We start from the raw sequence: 22,177 nt of genomic DNA, 5'->3' as shown, positions 1-22,177 counted from the left end.
CAAATCCTGCAAATAAATCAAAAACAACTTATCATAGATTTTACATGCATCACAAATTTTCAGAGTCAAATTTTGTGGTAATGTCATCCTGAAAAGAACTGCAGCTGTCTATTCAGGTGTGTTCAATCTCTACTTGATAGGAATAATTACCTTCTACCCTCACTAGGTAATTGCCTTTTGATTGAGGTCATCAGAGCAATCAAGTCAGTGAGAGGTGGAAATATAGAGTAGGAAAGGAGACAAAGGGAAGAATCATGAACAGAACTTTGAAAGGAGAACAAGAAAGAAAAGGTTTAATTTGTTTTTAACATTTAACGCTGCAGTAATAATTTAAATAGTGGCAGTCATAAAATCATCATAATATGCAACCTGGGTTAATTAGCTTTTTTTTTTTATTTTTTGAAGTGAAAAGCTAAATTTTGAAGCATTTGATTAGTGTCATTACACATTCCTATGAATGACAGCTCACTCTCTAATTTAGTCTCCAAATACTCTTTGCATACACATTATATCAGGGGAATCGTTTAGGTACTGGGACAGGTAGAGGTGGGAACAAATAAAGAAAATGTATGTCCTAACAGGGTTTACATACTGATTATTGAAAAACAAAAGCGATTCATGTTACTTTAGATTTTTAAAAGCAAAGAGAATGTAGAAGCAAAGGGAATAGAGAGGGTTTTTTTTAATTAATGAAACAGGGGAGAATAAATATTTGATAAGTTGACAGTCTTCTTAAGTTAGACATCCTGGGGATGAGTTTGCAGGGAGATAAAAAGGTAGTGTGAAATGTTTGGAATGTTTAAAGAATTTAAAGGAAGCCAGCTTTGCTAAGATTAGTTTGGACAAGGGGTAAGTTTGAGATTTTTGCAGACTAATAAGTGCATCTTCTAAACTTCCAACTTAAGACTTGCAGATGTTGGGGAAACGTAATTCAAAACAAAATCTTCTCCCAACCCAGAAATCGTCTCTAAAAAGACTAACAGAGGAATAAACATTTTTCGCTATTGAATAAGCATGAATAGAATGTGATGCACTCATAGGAAATACACTAAGACGATTGCAGGTACAGCAAAATACAGCAAGAATCCTACCTTTACATGTAACCAAGCAGATACATATCATTACACATGTCTTTTAAGATGAAAATAAGTAGTCCTAAGGAGGACCTTGACAGAACTATTTGAAACATACACTTCATTTTAACTTTACCTGGTGATTGGAGTGACTATCTGTGTTAACTTATTGTCTTTACTCAGAGGAAAACACAACTTCTATCTTTATGAGAGGAGTTAGTCTTGCAATTTGCAGCAAGTTGCCCACTGAAGTTGGGCTTCCACCCTCGAACAGAAACTGGGAAATAGGAACCTTATCTTCCATGATGTTTACATTTCAAAGAGATGGCTCCTAGGTCATGAGAAAGACATTCCTTGGTCATAAAGCTGACAGAAGGTTTATTTAGTTTCTGAAAATATTCATATACATTTCAAAGAGATAGAAAAAGTACTTACATTTTCAGGTTTCTAAGGTAAACTTACTAACAAAGCAGGAATGGAGGAAAATCTATTTCCTATTTTCAAAAGTGAGAATTAAGCTTCTTATTTTTAATCTGTATTTTTTCTCATTCTAGTAATACCTACATCAGTGCTACATTGTTTGAGAAGCAATGTAATTGCTTGGTGATCCATTTAAAATGCAGATTCTGTTTTGATGACTGTGAAGTGAGATCTGAATGTCTGCATTCACAACAGGTTCCCTGGTGATGACAATGCCATTTGTCCACAGTACAGGCTTTGAGTGACAAGGTTAGATAAGGAGCTGAGAGAGGCGGCATAAGACTAGTGATTTCGACTAGGGTGGGTATGGGGTGGAGGAGCAGTGGTGTATGATCAAGTAATATAAGGCCTTGTAGACCATTTAAAGGACTTTTAGGTTTTAATCATATTAAAACCTTAGACTATAATAGTTCCTTTTTATTTGTGGGTCATAAGTTCCAAGAACTGCAGTAGATGCCTGAAACTTTGGCAAATATCTAACACTGTGGACACAGTAAGTACTGTGTTTTTTCCTATATGTACATACCTATGATATAGCTTAATTTATAAATTAGGCACAGTAAAAGTTGTATAACAATAACCTAATAATAAAATAGAACAATTATAACAATACAGCAGCATCAACACTCTTGCACTTTGGTGCCATTATTAAGTATAATAAGGATTACCTGAAGACAAGCACTACATTCTAAGCAGTGGGTCTGATAACCAAGACCTCTACAGGTGACTAATGGGCGGGTAGCGTAAGTGGAAATGCAGAACAAAGTGTCATGGGATCTGGGGGTTGTCGCTTTTCCAGCTGGAAACCTCTGTGGCTGGTGGCACCCAGCATGCTGCACTCAGCTCATGCTACCGGCCTCAATCTCACTCCTGCCAAGGGTGAGCCAGGTGTGGAGTTGCAAGGGGTGTGTGAACGGTCACTGGATCTGGCCACTGAACACAGCCAGGCCTGCCAGCTAAGGCAGGGCAGGCAGCTCCTGGCACCGGCACAGTCACCAGCTCTGTGTGAGGCTGCAGCGGGACCAGACGTAATGTAAGTGGCATGCACTGTGGGCACTGGGAACATGGTGGTGCCCACAAGCTTGGAGATGCCAGGAATGCCAGAGCCCCAAAGAGGGTATCACAGCCCTGGCTCAGGGAGCTCCTAGGTCTGGGCTGCCAGAAAGACTGCAGCTCTTCTCTCCTTTTTGTCGCCCACAATGTGGTAAGCAGGGACATGTTTCAGCCCTGTTTGTGTTACAGCTCTTTCAGTAAGGCCATTCAGTGAGCCCTGAGTTCTTGTTCTATGTCCAGGAAGAAAGAGGTACATGGACAACTGGAGGGTGAGCAAGACAGAGAGAAGCATCACTGAGACAGAACAGCTCAGAGGAAAGTCAAAGTGGGTAGCTCTTTTCTGCAGGCAGGTTATCCTGATGAGTGTATAACTCTTAGCCAAGAGGAGACCCATAGTGGGTAGCTCCTTTCTGCAGACAGGTTGTCCTGATGAATGTCCAGCTCTCCACATAGAGGAGACCTGTAGCAGGTAGCTCCTTCCCGCAGCTGGTAGTCCTGATGTCTCTGTGAGTCTGACTGAGTCTGGGGTTTTTATGAGCTCCTAAGGGAAAAAGTGTGTGCTGATTGGTCCATGGGTGGCCATAGGCAGACCTGGAAAAACAACCATTTGATTAGCCAAATGGTCATCAATGAAGTCCTCACTCCAGGCCAGGGACTTCACCCAGAACTGGCAGCCCAGTCCTCAGGCTTCACGTTGTTTTTGTTTTGAAGGCAGGGTTTCACTGAGGACCCTCCCCTTGCCTTCTAGGAACCTGTCTGCCTCCTGCCATCAACACACCATCCATGGTGCCAAGGTTGTTCACGCTGAGAGGTGCCTGCAGGCCCAGACCAAGACACCCACGCAACCCCTGGCCTCTCTACTGTGCTTTGTGGTGCCCAAAGTTTGTAGAGGGACAAGGTGGTGGGGCGGGGGTAGACGGCTGGTATATCAGCACCACGCCAAATGTGTGCATACTCCCCATTTTCCGACAGTGCACAGGCCCAGCCACAACTTTGCTGTGCACAGGGGCAGGTGCCAGGAGCAGAGAGAGGACAGAGAGTGGGAGCAGGCACTTAGGAGCTTTCAAGGGCAGGGGTTGCTTCCTGGGCCCCTGAGAGTGCAGGGATGCCCATGTCTGGAGCCATGGCTGGGTGGCTGCAACTGCACCCGGGAGTGCGGAGCTCCTGCCAACTCAGTAGGGGGCAGGGTTTCCACCTGTTCCCCCACCTCTGCCAGATCCATGGGGCACATAGCCCTGGCCGCTCCTCCACCGCTGCAGCCAGTGTCTTCACAGCACTGCTCCAGACAGGTCACTGCTGCTATGAAAACCATGGTTAGAGATGGAATTGACAAGAAAATTTGGTTATTTATGTGGCATACAAAAATTTAACATCATTATAATTACTACTGATAACATATACTAAGAAATATCAGAATCACAGGAACCTCATACAGTTTTGCAGCACATATTAATCTCACATTTATACAAATATAATCTAAAAGGAATTAAACACCATTTCATATTTGACAATGCTTTCTGTATGATTTTATTATACCAAAAAAGCTGATTATTTCCCTTTTGGACTTCAGGGGATCTCGTATCAAAAAAATTGATGAAGTCAAAAGACTGAATTTATAATTTGATTTTTGTGAGTTTGCCAAAGATTACAGGTTTAAAACATTTGATATCACAAAACAGTTATCAGATAACTGTAAATAAGTAATTCATTTATCCAAAGTGATAATTCAAATATTTCCAAAAAGGCAAAAACTCTGACTCTTTCAGAAAGGAGACTCATTTTCATAAATAGTAAGACCTAACAAAGACACCATGAGGCCAACTAAATATATTTCTCAATTCTTATAAACAAATCTATTAACTTTTAATCATCTTGACCATAAGATATAGTTTTTATAAACCTTTTTATAATCTTTTATAATGTTTTTAATTAAAGAGTGGTTAAAGCTCCTAGAAAACTGTTAATCTGATACAGTGACACAAATGCTGGTCTTGTATCAGTGCCTTTGATAGGCATGTTTAATTTATAGAAAAACACTGAACTCATTTTCTCTGAAAATTAGCCCTTACAATCTCCTGTGTCCACATCTTCCATATTAGTCCCTGGGCCTGAAGGATTTGAATAGTTCTAATTTGTGGCCTTGTATCTCATGAATGCAGATTATTTTGATTGTCATATTCTCCCAGGTCTGAAGATCAGGTAAGTGTATATGATTTAGCAGGAGTTAGTGTCCTTTTCAGACTCAGGAATCAAAGCCCTGCAACTTAACAGTACAGGGACTTTAAAAGCAATACAGAAAATTACATGGATATAATAATCTTATTTTTTTAAATCTCAATTTTACTAAGAAAATCAGAAACTTAATAACAATGACATAGAAATTATTTCGATAAAATATAAAATCTGTTTCTTAGGCCACTTACTGAAAGGCAGAAAAACAAAAACAAAAACTTGCTTCAGTGAGATTGCTTTCCTCTCTAAGGGCTCCATTTAGATAACCTGCAAGTCAAAACTACTGGAAAGAGTACATGAATTATTTAATTAGACATAGGAAGAGTGTGTCTTGAATCGTAAGTGAAGGTTTTCAGTTTCATAGAACAATTTAGATATATTAAGAAAAGCCAAGAGTACAGAATGTTCTATCAGAAGAAAACATTTTCTTTAGATCTTTAAGATAAAATAGTTTTCGCAGTAGGCCAACACAACAATTAGAACCTGAGGGGAAAAAAAAGTTACAAGGGCTGATGAAAAACGCGAAGGAAATTGTTATTATCACAGGCCTTCTCAAAGGGGAGAGAAAGCTGAAAACAGAAAGACATAATAGAAGTTAAATTTGTTGATTGAAAGTTAAAATTTCTTGTGCCTGGCGCGGTGGCTCATGCCTGTAATCCCAGAACTTTGATAGGCTGAGGTGGGTGGATTATGAGGTCAGGAGATCGAGGCCATCCTGGCTAACACAGCAAAACCCCGTCTCTACTATAAATACAAAAAATTAGTTGGGTGTAGTGACAGGTGCCTGTAGTCCCAGCTACTGGGGAGGCTGAGGCAGGAGAATCACTTGAACCTGGGAGGCAGAGGTTGCAGTGAGCTGAGATCTGCCACTGCACTCCAGCGTGAATGAGAGAGCAATACTCAGTCGCAAAATAAAAAAAAAAAAGGTTAGAATTTCTTAAAATTCTGTTGAAAGCAAATCAGTACTTTACGGACATTTTGGTTTTCTAAACAATCCTTTAGTATATCAGTGTATTTTTAATATCAAACCCGATCTCTAGAAAGGCTATTATTAATAATTTCCTTTTAATTTTAGCCAACTCAATCACATAAAACTTTTTCATAAATTCTCTTTTTACAAACCTTATTAAGACTTACAGAAATTTATGACATGCTTGGACTTCCTCTTTTAGCCTAATTATTCCTTTCTTAAATAAACAGTCATTTTATTTCGGACCAATAATTTGCCATACAAAATATTTTCTCATAGAAAATTTTTTTCCTTTAACTTACCAAAATTATCTCTTTATAACTTTCTTTACATCTGCCTTATTTACTGCTTCCTTTTACCTCGTTTTATAAATGACCTTTTAATTAAACAGAAATTAATTTTCTTTTAATAACTTCTTTAAGAAAAAAAGGCTTTACAGCTGAGCACAGTGGCTCACGCTTTTAATCTCAGCACTTTGAGGGGCCAAGGTGGGTGGATCACTTGAACTCAGAAGTTCAAGAGCCAGCCTGGGCAATATAGTGAAATCTCATCTTTACAAAAATGTACAAAAATTAGCTGGGCTTGGTGTATGTCCCTGTAGTCCCACCTATTTGGGAGGTTAAGGTGGGAAGATTTCTTGAACTTGAGAGGTGGAGGCTGTGGTAGCCAAGATTGTGTCACTGCACTCCAGCCTGGACAACAAAATGAGACCCTGTCTCAAAGAAAAAAACAAAGAAAAAAAAAGATGTTTCTTTAGTGTATATATATCTTTAATTGAAAATAACCCAGACATTTAATGAATATCTTTTATTTATAAGCATTTATTCCATTACATTTCCCTAATTAACTTACTCTTTTTAATAGTTTACTTAGATTACTTAGAAAAACTGCAATATTAGGCAAAGCTAGTCATCATTTAAAGTTATTTTCCTCTTAATAATTTTTTTAGCCTGTGACTGTCTAGTTGTTTATCTAAGCAAGAACCTTATGGTTAAATGAATCAATTTTTTGCCAATAACCCAGGATCTAGCAGTTTTCATTAAATCAGTAGTATAAAATGCCTTATTTATAAAAAAAAATTACACAAAGACAATTCTGTTTTGAGCTGTATTTATAGCATTAGAATCTTCATGCTAAATTTTGATAGCTTATAATATCTAGCAGATATAATTATAAAACTTCTGGAAAAATAAATCTAATGTATAATAACATGTATTTATAATTATGAGGACATTTCTAATTTTATTTTATCAACAATTCTAAGCTACTTTATTTATTAAAGATTTACTTAAGTCAGGTGAACTTGAGAAAGCATCTGGGCTTAAAGTGTCTGTTTTTCTGATATAGTATTTAAGTGCTTTTTTATTCTTTAAGCCAATTAATTAGAGCTCTTTTATATATTTTTGATAGTGAGACTTTATATACATGACACAAAAATACATGCATGTATAGACACACAGACAGAAGTAGATCTTATAGAATCTTAAGACTTTTATTCCTCCCCTACTTTAAACTTCACATTTCTTGATAATCTACCTCATTACCCTAGGCATTTGTCAGTTACAGAGCCCTAAATTTGCATACTAAAGGAACAATTCTTAGTTGAAAATCAGATAGCAAAATTTACATCTCAAAGGAGAGCAAAAGGGAGAGACAGAGAAGAGAGAGTCTCGGTGTGTTAGAGGAAGGTTGAAAATGGATGACAAGCCAAACATAAAATTGTAGAAATCTACCACACCATAGGATTTTTGTAAGGAGTACAATTTTACTTATAAAGGCAATTTTAAATTTAGGCTCTATCTTTTAACTGGACCTCTGAGCACTGGGCAGAGCCTACACTTAATCCTGGTTCTCCAAAAAGAAGGAGAGATCGTGGGACTAGGCCATATAATGCTTTTACAGTACACTTTGTTACTAAGGCATTTCTCTAAGTGTTTAAACTGTACTTTCTTATTTTAAACACACTAAGAGTAGCACCCCTGCTATAGTAACAACTATTTACTGTAAGCAGCTGCCATTTAGCCATCTCTAAAAGCATATTACCTAGCTATTACACATACTAGGGTAAAAAAAAAATATCATAATGCAAAATAATATTTGATACCCTCAAAAGCTAAAAATATCAAGTAATTAAATGCAAGGAAGCTGAGCTTTAGACCTGAGAAGAGTTCATCAATGACTTTTGAAACTCCACAGAGAAAGCAGAAGACCTCAAAAGAGGTATGGGTGGCACCTTTATGCTGTGATTTTTAAGGGGTCTGAGTTATTAGACTCCTTCTCAAGATGTTTTTTCACTTTATACCAAAGATGGTAAAGGGGAAAGGAGGAATAGGGTAGAAGAAAAGTAAATTAAATAATGATTTTAAAGAAAGAAATGGAACAGAGAAACTAAGCACGTGTTTTCTTTTTTTTTTAAAAAAAAGAAAGGTTTCAGTAAACTGAAAAAAAATTCTGAAAACAAGATCCAAAAAGAGAAGTGTAAAAACCATTGGTCAAATCTGATGGGAGAAAGACTGAAACAGCAACAACAACAATAAAAATATGGTTATTTAGAGCTCTGATGGTAAGGAGAAATTAAGACCAGCTGCTTGTCAGTCTTTACTTTTAGTCACTAAGGAAAACTTTGCAAGACAAAAATCCAAATTCATCTACTTAATATAGAAATGCAGCCCAGACTGAAGACTGCTTTCTACCATCATAGAAGGAGGAAAAAACTCATACTCACCTTCCCTGTTTAAAGCCAGCTGAAACTCCAGAACGGAGCTGCTTGCCATCCATTGTCCGGGAAGCAGGAAAACTCACCTTTCTTGATGGAAATGAGTAAAACTCTAGAAAAGGAATTGTACGTCAAAATAAACCTTAGATCCCAACCAAATCTGGGGAGATCAGGAATTCTTTGGAGGGAGGAAATTCCCAGATCTCAGCAAATTGTCTTGTTGTTTTGGGCAATGTAGATGGCCCAGGCTAGTACCAAGACCAGTAGGAGTTTTGTCAAGGGTCAGGGTCACCTCCACTCAGAGTCCCTTCTGTTGGTCACCAATTGGTAAAACAAAAAGTATCTGAGACAGGAGATCTTTTTTTTTTTTTTTTTTTTTTTTTTTTGAGATGGAGTCTTGCTCTGTCGCCCAGGCTGGAGTGCAGTGGTGCGATCTTGGCTCACTGCAAGCTCCACCTCCTGGGTTCAGGCCATTCTCCTGCCTCAGCCTCCCGAGTAGCTGGGACTACAGGCGCCCGCCACCTCGCCCGGCCAATTTTTTTGTATTTTTAGCAGAGGCGGGGTTTCACTGTGTTAGTCAGAATGGTCTCTGTCTCCTGACCTCGTGATCTGCCCGCCTCGGCCTCCCAAAGTGGTGGAATTACAGGCGTGAGCCACCGTGCCCGGCCAGACAGGAGGTCTTAATCAATTTAGAAATTTACTTTGCCAGCGTTAAGGACATGCCTAGAAAAAAGGAACACCAATCCACAGGAACAATCTGTGGGCCATGGCTTTTTCTAAAGATAATTTTCAGGACTTTGGTATTTAAAGTAGAAACGGGGACTGGAGGGTCAAGAGGGAGGGTATGGTCATGTTACTCAATCCATATGTTTCAAGAGAAAAGGGACAGGTTGGGGGATAGTTAAATATGTATTCCTCTCCAGTAAGTCCGCACTTTAGGTGAGAGTAGCTGCCTTTGGACGTGTTCTAGGCCTTAATCTGCAAATGTCTGCTTAGGAACAAAAGGGAAGGCAGTTTTTTGCATAACTCAACTTTCAGCTTAATATATTCCTTTTGTGATAGTCAGTTGCGGTTCTAAGATTTTCTTTTCTTTTCACAACCACCATGTTTTGGGTCTCAGAAAGTAAAAACTGCATGTGTCGTTCACTTACATGAGAAAAACGGAGGGCAGGGGCAAATTTGAAGGAGAACATTAAGAGATATAAATTGAGGATGTACGATTTGGGATTTGTATTTTGTTTCCAGATACCATCAACTGCGCAGATACAGAAAAAAGTAACTATGTAGAAGATTTAACCAGAGTTGGGACTTTTTCTTTCTTTTCTTTTCTTTTGCTTTTTTTTTTTTTTTCTTTTTGAAGGGAGAATGGAGTAATATATTGAGAGTATGTCAGGAAGTGTTTATACAAAGAGTATATATCTCTGTTGGGTGAGGAAAGAGTGAGAGCAGTTCAGGGCAGGGGAGAGCGAAAAGCTGTTAGGGCCTATATAGTAGAAATCTTTGCTGGAATGAAGGTATTAGAATGAGTGAGCCAGAAAATAGAAGATGAAATTGGAGAGATGTGTCTCTAAAATTGCTGTAATGAAAGAGGTTAGGTTGTGAGTAATACTTTGATGCTATATATAATATGGAATGACTGGCGTTAAGTATGATGGGTAGCTGAATTATTAGAGTAAAGACAGTAATGGAACTGAGTTGCAAGGGTACTAGAATGTTCACCACATTGACACCGATACCACCAAGAATGTACACACTGTGAGAAGGAGGAGGCAGTAGCTAGATGGTACATGTTGAAAGAATGAGTGTTGTGACTCCATGAGTATACTTGATTACCAGGAAAAAAAAAAAAAAATGTTTAGTGGACTGTGTAGATTGATGGCCTAACCTTCAAAGCTGGAACTTTTCAGAGGATGGAAATCTGAAATTGTGAAAGCAGAATAAGGAATAAAGAGGATGTTTACCTCACTTCCCAGTCCAGTGCTCTGAATTGTGCTGTAGAGGAAACATGACTGCTTGAGAGTACAGCAGAGAAAGGAAGGTCCTCTGGAAAGAACTCAATCTTGTTTAGAAGAAGGGAAGGTTTAGAAAAGATGTTGAAAATATAAGTAATTTTGCTACTGACTGACTGATTTCAGAGAGAACAGAGAAAAAACTATAATCATATTTTTCCTTGTAGTTTATCTGGTAAAATAGAAAATGTGTGTGTGTATGTGTATGTGTGTGTCTTTGTGTGTGTGTGTGTCTATGTTATAGTTAAAATTTTAATTAGGTTTTATTTTTATTATAAGCATATCAGTTAATGTAAATCAAAATTTGTTCACATTTCTAGTAAGGTGCCTAGCGTTAAAGATGTTTATTATTTTCTTTTAATTCGTGAAAGATATCCTTGTGTTTATTGCTAATCTTCTTTGACAGGTATTCAGTTAAAGTATTGCTGAATTCATCAAGCTTAATCTTTGACTTTCAATGAATACCATTACTAAACAGAGTGATTCAATAATATTCAAGACATTGAGAAGACACTTTTCTAACTTGTACAATTTTTAAGATCAGAAAACAGTGTGCAGTCAATTCAATTAGTTCAGGAGAGTTGATGATGCTAAAAGATGTTATTTATTAAATGCAAATCTCTTGAAATAGTTTTTTCAAGAGGGAATCAAAATTTAAACAGGGAGTATAAATCCCCCTACATTTGATGACACAGGAATGCAGCGGCTTTCCTAGTCACCTAAGGCAGGTGGTGCTTTACTGTGTTTTACAGGGCTAAAAGAAATGAAAATTTTTCTTTGAGAAAGCAGAAAAGCAGATCAGAAAAAGACTTGTGAGAAGATACAGTTGTTATTACTATTGTTTCTTATATATTCAGGGACACTGTGCTCAGTGCCATATCTACAATGAAGATCACAGTTCCAGGCCCCAATACATATGATCTTAGGCCAAAACACAGGAGGTTTAATTTGTTTTATTGTTTAATTACTTCATTAAAGAAAGAAACAAGATTAAGAGTATGTGGTATATTATTTGGCACTACAGCCTTGATTTCCTCTTCAATACTGGGGAAAAAATATATTTTGATGCAATTTCAATGCCATGCAGCATGTTTCTGGAGAAACAGTAGATAATATACATTCTTTTGGAAATATTTTGCCATCTCTAAAACGATGTAGGAAAACTAGCAATATTCCATGCTTGAGTTAGCATAGAAAATCTACTGACTTGAGATTTGGAGGTTTTTGTTTTATGAAACAAAATACAACATTATATTACATATTGTCGGTAAAGCTAAATCATTTAAATAATTTCCCCTAGTTCCATGCAACAGCAAGTAAGATGCATAGCTTTTAATTTTCTTTGCTATGCCCAGAAGTCTTTACCATAATCCAATTTTCTCACAACTTTTGAAGTCTGTGTTAAGCAATAACATAAGGCAAGTTTATTCCAACATAAGACACAGCCTCTCAAATCAGAGCCATTTTAAATAATTATTACCAATAGGAACTTTTGAAATCTACTGATAGTAGCTGAAGAGATGAAGTGATTTGTCTTTAACGGATGTGTTTCTTTTAAATTATTCATTTTCAGAAGCATATTTCTGTATAACAGGTGCCCAAAAATTGCTGTGGAAATATGAATATATTTAGAAGACTCCTATTTATGCTAGGCATGTTGTTTTGACAGTTCAAGAGAAATTTCTGAATTAAAATGAACATCATACTTCTCAATTTCTCAGAAAAGGTAGTAATCAAGAGTACTTGGTACATATGATTTAAGATTTAATCTTACATCCAATTTTAGGATCAAATTTTGTTAATAGATTTCTTAGCAAAGAATATAATCATCAACCAGTTAGACAAAACACTTGAAGGTGATGTGACTTAAGTCTAGATAAATGTATTGATATATAATTCTAGTATCAATCTTTTAGTATTAATGTCATCTTTTAAAGTGTGAAATAATGCTCCTGAAATGTAATATCACAACATGATATTGGGAGGACAAATATATTCTTCTTTTCATTATATAAAACGCAATTTGACAATTCTCCTGCCAAAATGTCATCTTTTTGTAGATGAGAAGTAAAGTTTTCAAGACATCATACTTATGCCACCTTAAGAAACAAAGTCCAAATCTTAGTCAATATTTTTTAAAAACAGCTTATTTCTTGCTCAAGAATGTTCTGCTGCTGTCCAGGTGACATATCAGCTGTTGTCCATGAGGTGGTGATTCAGGGATTAAGCCTTCTGGAGTTTGTCGGCCTTGCTATATCCACAGGTGTTCTACACACCCGCAGGGACAGAGAGAGCTCACACTGAAACTCACACCTATTCCCTCTCTGCTGTAGACAGACATGACACACCTCTTCAGTTTGTAATACTCTAACCACATCTGGTCACATGCATCTGCTTAACAGCAAATGGCGCTTGAAGTGTAGGTGAAAGTAGGAAATATTTGGTGAGCATTACTTACTCTGCCAAAGAGGGATACACTAAGTCTCAGATAGGCCAAATAACTTGTTTATAGTGTGCAACTAAAAATATGCAGCACTTGACATTGGAACTAGTTCTATCTATAACCAAACCTACACTATTTCTGGCATATTGATCTACCATCGTTTATTGGAGCATAGTATACATAGAGAAGCTTCAATTAGGTTGTCATTTATTTTCATATTTGTGGCATGGCCATATAGGCCGTAAAATTATATATGAGGAAGTATATGGGGAAGATGGTAACAAATTGTAGTTCTGGGTCTGTAACAGATATATTCAGAATTACAGTGCAAGGTTTTATAATTATTTTAAAAAGGTTGTATTCAACTTTGAAATGAGTCATAATTTTATCAAATTTTCATAGACATTTCAAGGTTGAAATGTTCTCTAAGTTCACATAGTACTACTAATGCATGATCTCATATTACAACGCTACCAAAGATCTTAATGTTCTAAAGGAGTAAAAGCAGATCATGATCATTTGGAGTGAGAGACACCTAATTTGAAATCCAGTGGACTGTAGTGGTGGCAGTGATGTCAATTACAACATATTGAGCGCTGTCCTGGGCACTGTGATTAGCACACTACAATTATTATTTTAATGACTCCTATAGAGAATCCTATGAGATATAATTTCTTAGGGTGCCACTATAATTATCTCCATTTCACATATGAATAAATGGAGCATCAGAGAGATTAAATCATTTATGCTGAGATCCACAATGAGACTGTTGTGTATCATGTTATCATCTCTAACTCTGCTTTATTGTCCTAACCACTACATGGCTTCCTTACATTTTTCACAGCACACTTTTGAATCTTATTCACTTTATATTTGCTTAGGATGTTCTGTATAAGGTACAGTTTCCCAATCTAGTATCTATTCTTTCATAGTAATTGGTGTTCATCTCAAGATCGTGTTTATCACTGATGAACATCATCTTGTTAGATTTAGTTCATCCGATATGTGAATCCAAAAAACTTTACTATCACCTCCAGGTTACTTCTGACAATATGCCGCTCTCGTATCTAATGAGGACAATAATGTTACTTTTACAAAAATTCAACATTTTATTATCTTCTCACAATAATTTTCATAGCAGTTCCTCTGACGTCTACACTCTTTTCCTTGCCATTTAACTAATCATTCTTTCTTGTTGGTAAGATCTCCTTCATACACTCAACATCGAGATATTTGAGTACCTGAAAGCTTCATCCTGGTTCCCTTTCATCTTTATTTATAACCTCTCCCTAAAAGGTTTTCTCTACCTTCATGATGTTAATTCTGTTGATAAGCTGAACACTTCCAGATTTGCATCTTTAGCACTGGTCTGTTCATGTAACTCCAACTGTCTATGTCCAGCTTCTTACTCAGCCTAATAGGCATCTCACATATAAATGTTCAAAAGTGAACCCTGATTTTCACCTCCAAAGTTTCACTAAATCTCAAAGTAAAGAATTGAAAATGAAATTTGTAAAATGTTATGTAGGCCCAGAGACCTAGTACTTTACATGGCAAAGAGTGGTTGCTTAAACCATGCCAGATGTATTTAGATCTTCAATTTTAAAAATATGTGATGTTATGTTAAAGTCACACAATTAGGAGTGGCTACTGGTATGAGAGTTAAAAGTGGGTTTGCTGCTTTATGTTTCTAAGATGCTCCTTTCTTTATATAATTATCTATAATTTGACTTCATACATTGTTATTCTTAATAAATATATATTTTATGATAAAGTTAATTGTAGAGACTAAGAAAGTCTGATTAAAGTATATAAAATCAATTTTAAGGTCAATAGCAGAAAACATTTAAACAGTATTTCTCATTGTATATATCTTTTTCGTTTTTAAGGTGGTCATAAAATATATTAAAAGTGATTGATTCGGGTCGGGTGTTGTGACTCACACCTGTAATCCCAGCACTTTGGGAGGCTGAGGCAGGTGGATCGCCTGAGGTCCGGAGTTTGAGACCAGCCTGACCAATATGATGAAACCCTGTCTCTACTAAAAATACAAAAATTAGCTGGGTGGCATGTGCTTATAATCCCAGCTATTCGGGAGGCTGAGACAGGATAATTGCTTGAACCCAGAAGGCAGAGGTTGTGGTGAGCCGAGATCATGCCCTTGCAATCCAGCCTGGGCAACAAGAGTGAAACAACATCTCAAAACAAACAAACAAACAAAGTAATAATTTGAAAAGGTAAAAACTCTACAGAAAATAAAACTTCCCAAATTTTCACCACCATAGAGCAATCACTATTACAATGCTAATGTATTTTCCATTTATTAAAAATATATATTATATTTAAATATAATGCTAATATATAATTATATATTATACAATGCTAATATAATATATTAAATACAGTGCTAATGTATTTTCCATATATTAAAAATACATATTATATATTTTAATATTAAATATATATAATATATAAATACATATAATATATAATATTAAAAATATATACTATACTTCCATATATTAAAAATATGTGAAAATATATTTTTCCATATACTAAAAATATATGAAAATATATAGATGAGATTCTGTTCCATGTATAATTTGGTATTCTGTCTTTGTCAGTTAGTATAAGAATGTTTATATATCATTAGATGCTTGTAAACCATCATTTTTGCACAACATTTAACACATGAGTAAAGGCTTATTCATGCTAGAAGTTTAATAATGAAATAATGAATTATTGTAGATTCTCTTAAGATGTACCTCAACTTCACAAATTCTGATTGATTCAATAAATACTTAATACAGCATGATGAAAACTCCACATCATAATTTATTTACATGCTTATTTCGGGAATCTTTTTTTAAAATCAAGATTTTTGAATAGTAAATTAGAACATTTATTGATGATCACTATAGGTCTGAGTCTACTATGAGGAAGTATTCATCTTATCTCTATTTTACCAGCAAAGATGCTCAAGTGATGAGTATGTGTCACATATTTCATGTCTTATAGCCCGTAATTGTTGGACAAGAATTGAAACCTGGTAGTCAGACTTCACAAACTGCTCTCTCACACTATTTTAGGTCACCTAAAAATACCTTTCTGCCTTCTTTATTTTCCTTCATATTCTTGTTTTCTCCTATCTCTTTCTCTCTTCATATCTCTCTCTCTCGCACACACACACACACACACACACACACACACACACAACTTTTTCTAATTCATGTCATTTAATTTATAAATATATTATACATTAGCATGTTTTAAAAACATAAAAATTATCTAAAGAGGGCACTGTATACAGTGATGTGTTTTCCTCCAAAGTCCTAATTTTTCATTCATTGAGGTCCCCACTCATGTCACAGTTAACTACTCAGTAACTTTTGTGCATCAATCCAGAGAGTTTTTATACATATGTAAGTTCATAAAAATACATTTATACCTCTGGCACTTTTTTCCAGCAAATCAGCATTACACATTAAATGGCCTGCTTCAGGACCGAGTTAACTCTCAGCACTTACACACAAAGTCAAAATACAGTGTGCAAGGCTTTGATGATGTTGTGAAGCTATAGAACTGGTGATATGTAGTGAACAAAATAAACAATAAAATTACACATAAGTTAAATAATTTCTGATTTTAATGAACTCTCTGGGATAAAAATAGAAGAAAATGGGATATAAAGTAATACGTGCAGTTTGTCTTTTCAACACAGCGACCTAAATAATGAGGATTACACATATAAACACGTGTATAAGGAATGCCCATGGGAGAGAAGTAAGCTTATACTAAAAGGCTAAAGGCCAAAGGCAAAAACAAATTATATGTAATCAAGGAACTTAATGTCCAGTATGGCTATAGCACAGACAGTTGGAAGAGAACAGAGGAATCAGGAGGCATGTTAATGAGCCAGTACATGTAAATGTGTAGATCTGTCTCTGTGTGTGTGTGTGTGTGTGTGTGTGTATTTAAGATTTTAGAGAGGAAATATGCACTGTGAATCTAAAAAAAAAAAAAACTTTAAAAATAAACTTGTACACAAATGGGATAAATACTTAGCATTTAGACATACATGGCCAGGCGCAGTGGCTCATGCCTGTAATCCCAACACTTTAGGAGGCTGAGGTGGGTGGATCATCTGAGGTCAGGAGTTCAAGACCAGCCTGACCAACATGGTGAAACCCCATTTCTACCAAAAATACAAAAATTAGCCAGGCATGGTGGTGTGCGCCTGGAATCCCAGCTGTTTGGGAGCCTGAGGCAGGATAATCGCTTGAACCTGGAAGGTGAAGGTTTCAGTGAGCCAAGATTGCACCACTGCACCCCAGCCTGGGTGACAGAGCAAGACTCTGTCTCAAAAAAAAAAAAAAAAAAAAAGAAAGAAAGAAAGAAAGAAAGAAAGAAAGAAAGAAAGAAAGAAAGAAAGAAAGAAAGAAAGAAATATCACACATTTGTATCTAAATCTAGATATATATTTATAAGTATTTTTAGATAAGATACATGCATCTTGCCCCTGTCCGACAATTAAGATTCACAAATCAATGTATGCAATGAAATACGTAAGTATTTGGTAATGGTGAGGAAATAGTATTTAAAATATACATAAAACATTTAGATCAATGCAGATGTGGGTGTAATAAAAGATAAAATTTAGTAAACAATATGGATCATTCAAATAAATCAGAAAAAACGGTAAATGGTAAAGCATTAAGATGATTGAATACCATAATGAATGCATTAGTATTTCTGTGGTTATACTGAGGATTTAATTCACTCTAGAACATTTTCTTCTGTTAAAACAAAAAACTTTCCTTCACATTTTTTTCTATAACTTTCAATAAATGAGGATAATTACATTTAGAAGTGATTCATCTTAGTCAGTGCTCTTATAAATTACACCAGCTAATTTTTAGGAATTAAGTTTATTGGGATACTTCTGAGTTAAAAGGGATATATTTTGCTGTTGAAGTTTTCTTATTAAGTTAATGACTTCTTGTATAACTAAAATGACAACTGGAATTATTACTAACATTTAAAATCTTAACTGTTTGGTTTGAACATAAAATATAATTTTTTTGTTTATTTGATTTGACCTCCTATAATTTAAAAAATATATATATTTAGAAATATTATTAAGGGAATATTTGTATACCATTATACCTAACACAAATAGGCAACTTAGGTTGTCTAATCCACTGTGCTTTCTGCTAAGACTTTCAGAATTATTTACAGGTTACCCATTTAGATAGATAATCACTAGTTGGACAAGATTGTTAAAACCTACACAAGAGGCCGGGCGCGGTGGCTCAAGCCTGTAATCCCAGCACTTTGGGAGGCCAAGACGGGCGGATCACGAGGTCAGGAGATCGAGACCATCCTGGCTAACACGGTGAAACCCCGTCTCTACTAAAAAATACAAAAAACTAGCCGGGCGAGGTGGCGGGCGCCTGTAGTCCCAGCTACTCTGGAGGCTGAGGCAGGAGAATGGCGTAAACCCGGGAGGCGGAGCTTGCAGTGAGCTGAGAACCGGCCACTGTACTCCAGCCTGGGCGACAGAGACTCCGTCTCAAAAAAAAAAAAAACCCAAAAAAACAAAAAAACAAAACAAAACAAAACAAACAAACAAACAAAAACCTACACAAGATTGTTGGGCTTTGTTTCTTTGATGACTTTGTCCATAGCCTTGTGTAACACTTCTTCTACATTCTTTTCCATTCTTACGTAACTTGTTTTTTCTGGATGCTTAATATTTGTCAGTGTGAATTGATGATCTTAAAATGTCAGCAAAAGTGGAAGCATTATGAAGGAGCAAGTTTTGAAGTGTATAGATATGTCCAGGCTTAGAAGTCACGTTCTGTTGTTGAAAATGTAATCCCATGATCATCACACTAAATTGCAAAGGAAGCTGGGAAATATAATTAGCTGTGTGTTCAGTAAGAAGAGTACACTAATTATGGTGAACCAGTTGCAATCTCTTGCACGCTAGACAATATCATAGCAGAGCTGGTAAGACAACACTTTGGTTTTTAAAATTATTATTATTATTATTATTTAGAGATGAGGGTCTTGCTGTGTTGTCCAGGTTGGTCTGAAACCCCTAGTCTCAAGGAGTCCTGCCACTCCTGCCTCCCAAGTAGCTGTGATTACAGGTGTGAGCTACCCAACCTGGAAATACTTTGTATTTGATATTCTAAGGTTGAAGTTGTGTGAGCCTTGCATTTTCTCTTTAGCAATCAATTAACAAATGGTGCCTTAACTCTCTCTAAAGGGTGTCAAAATATTGAGAATAATTTCTGATTAGTATAATATTTAGTCTAGCTATCTCATCTTAACCTCTTTCAAACAATTACATATGGGATTCCCTTTTGTATTGCTTTAAATCTTAACTTTATACAAACAATAAAATAATCTTGAACATGCAAATTATCCTCTGTCCTAATTTTTGTCTAGATCTTTCCTAGAACTTTCTAACATATATTAGAAACACCCCCACATTAATATACTAGCATTTAAAACTGTCTCAGCCCCTTTCACTGAACACGTGAATAATGTTTTGGCATAGCCTGTATTTCCTCCAATGTAAAACTGCAGAATTCTCAGTTCTTGTTTAAGGGCAGCCTCAAACTAGCATCTCCTTCTTACTTTTTTCATTGATTACTGGATTCAGTTCCACTAAAGTAACTTAGGAGAGGTTGACTCAAAATAGGAATTGATACATTCAGATTGCTTCCTCAAAACTTAAAATTGTAAAATTAGGCGTAAATTAAGCATGTGGATGTTAAGAGTCTTGGCCATATTAGTAACTCTAAAACAGTTTGGTAATCTTACAGCTTGACTCGGAACTCCTGGTTTTTTTAATGCATTGTTATGAAAAGGTTGAAATTTTCAGTAATTTTAAATATATTTTGAGATGTGACTTCATGTGTTTCCATCAGTGTCCAGTCCATCTGGACTATTGGATTGAGATCTGGGGTTCTCTGCTTCCCTATCCTTGATAAGAATGAGAAGTGAATTCCAGGAAAATATCCTGTGTTACCTCTCCATTAAATCCTGAGTTATAATGTCCTCTGGGATGTTTCCCTGATCATCCTAAGCAGAATTGCTCTGCTACCTTTTTTATGGCAGTTTCACATTTGTTGTAGTTATTTGAGTGCATACCTTGCTAACTTTGTTCCATGGAAAGTACTGGACTCATTTAGGCTACCTATAGCTATGAGGGCCTTTTTTTTTCTTTTTTTTTTTTTTTTTTCCTCTTTTTTTTTTTTTTTAAGATGGAGTCTTTCTCTCTTGCCCAGGCTGGAGTGCTGCATGATCTTGGTTCACTGCAACCTCTGCCTCCCGGGTTCAAGTGATTCTCCCACCTCAGACTCCCAAGTAGCTGGGATTACAGGCATGTGCCACCATGCCCGGCTAATTTTTGTATTTTTAGTAGAGACCGGGTTTCACCATGGTGGTCAGGCCAGTCTTGAACTCCTGACCTCAGGTGATCCATCCACCTCGGCCTCCCAAAGTGCTGGGATTACAGGTGTGAGGCACCGTGCCTGGCCTTGAGGGCTATTGTTTAAGTATACCCATATTAATCAAAGAGACAGAATTTTTGTGGAAATTATGGGGACAGAGCTCTAGTGTTTTTCTGTCAGCTTATTTTATTTTAATGTTGATTATTTGGTATGGCTCTGTTCGTCTATGTATGCTTGTGCAGCTGCATCTATATGTCTGTGACACCTGCAATAAATGCTAGAGCAAAGACATTTAAAACCAGTTTCTTGAATTTGTAAAATTCGTGCTTTAGTTTCTTTCCCAAATCCTGCACTTTAAACCTCTATAGTAAAGGAGAACGAAAGCACAGAGATGATATTATAACCAGTAATGATGAGAAATCTGTGGCCTGGTTCCAAGTCTGTGAACAAAGTGATACAAAACATGACTACTGAGAATGGTTGGAAATTAATTTTGTGGGAAGGGTAACATTCCTGGTAGGGTGATGATCCACGTGGATGGCACTGTGATTGTCCAGACTTATACATGTCTCCTTGCCTATACAGATATTAAGACTTTCCAAATTTTTCTTACTTTATGATGTCTAGCACTGTGTTATTAATTTAGTAAGAACTCAAAAATAGTTGAATAAAGTGATAAAATAATTCACAAAAGAATTAATGTTTGAGTGTGAAAGTGCTTTGAAAATGAAAAAAAAAAACAGACAAAGATCATGGATAGAAGAAAGGAGAACAAGGATTGAAGTCACTAGTGGCTTGATGAATAAAAGACTGTCTACATCTACTTATAAAAATGCTCAGACAAATGAAAACGTGGAAGTATTTGCTTTGATCCTAACACAGGTGGATCCGAATTACAAGCCATCCAAGAATCGTTAGCTGCTGCCCTTTTTCCTTTTTATCTATGTGTAATTGTAGTGAATTATTCAGAAGGATGCTACATAGTCCCAAATGAATTGTTGTTATTGATGTCTTATTATGTAAATATGTAAATATTGATTTTTCAGAAATAGTGGGTAGCCTGTGTACATTGTCATGGTGTTTTGACAAAAACTTTGCAGTAAGTATAATGAGTCAGTTTTTGCTGACAGTACAAACCAGAACTCCAGGAAAAATGCAAATTGATGTCACTTCTCATTTGTAAAAGGCTTGAAAATTATGAATTCATAAATATTTAATAGCAATGGGTCAAACAGAAATTTGCTCTATCTATTAGACTATACGTCTGCTTATGGGTGTAGCATATAGAGAGATGCTTTCCTGAGACAATGCTACCTAGATTAAAAATTGGAAATAAGATAATATCAGGTGGCTTTCTAGGAAGTGGGTCATTGGCTGGTGACCTAAATATTGTACTTAAAATACTTGTTTATGGATCATTAATTTTACCAGTCTGAAACAGATAGGAATGCCAGTGGCATTAAAGCTTTTATGATTTGGAACACAAAGAAGCAGGACTATTTTTGAATCTTTTCTATTGAGACTTTCAATAACTTTATTGAAAATATAGGTGGGTGCAGTGGCTCAAGTGTGTAATCCCAGCACTTTGGGAGGTGAAGGCAGATGGATCACCTGAGGTCAGGAGTTCGAGACCAGCCTGGCCAAAATGGTGAAACTCTGTCTCTACTAAAAATACAAAAATTAGCCAGGTGTGGTGGCAGGCTCCTGTAATCCCAGCTTCTCAGGAGGCTGAGGC

The sequence above is a fragment of the Rhinopithecus roxellana genome, chromosome 15, assembly GCF_007565055.1.
Source record: "Rhinopithecus roxellana isolate Shanxi Qingling chromosome 15, ASM756505v1, whole genome shotgun sequence".
NCBI lineage: Eukaryota > Metazoa > Chordata > Mammalia > Primates > Cercopithecidae > Rhinopithecus > Rhinopithecus roxellana.
The sequence above is the reverse complement of the archived record's forward strand: the minus strand, read 5'-3'. Positions refer to the sequence as shown.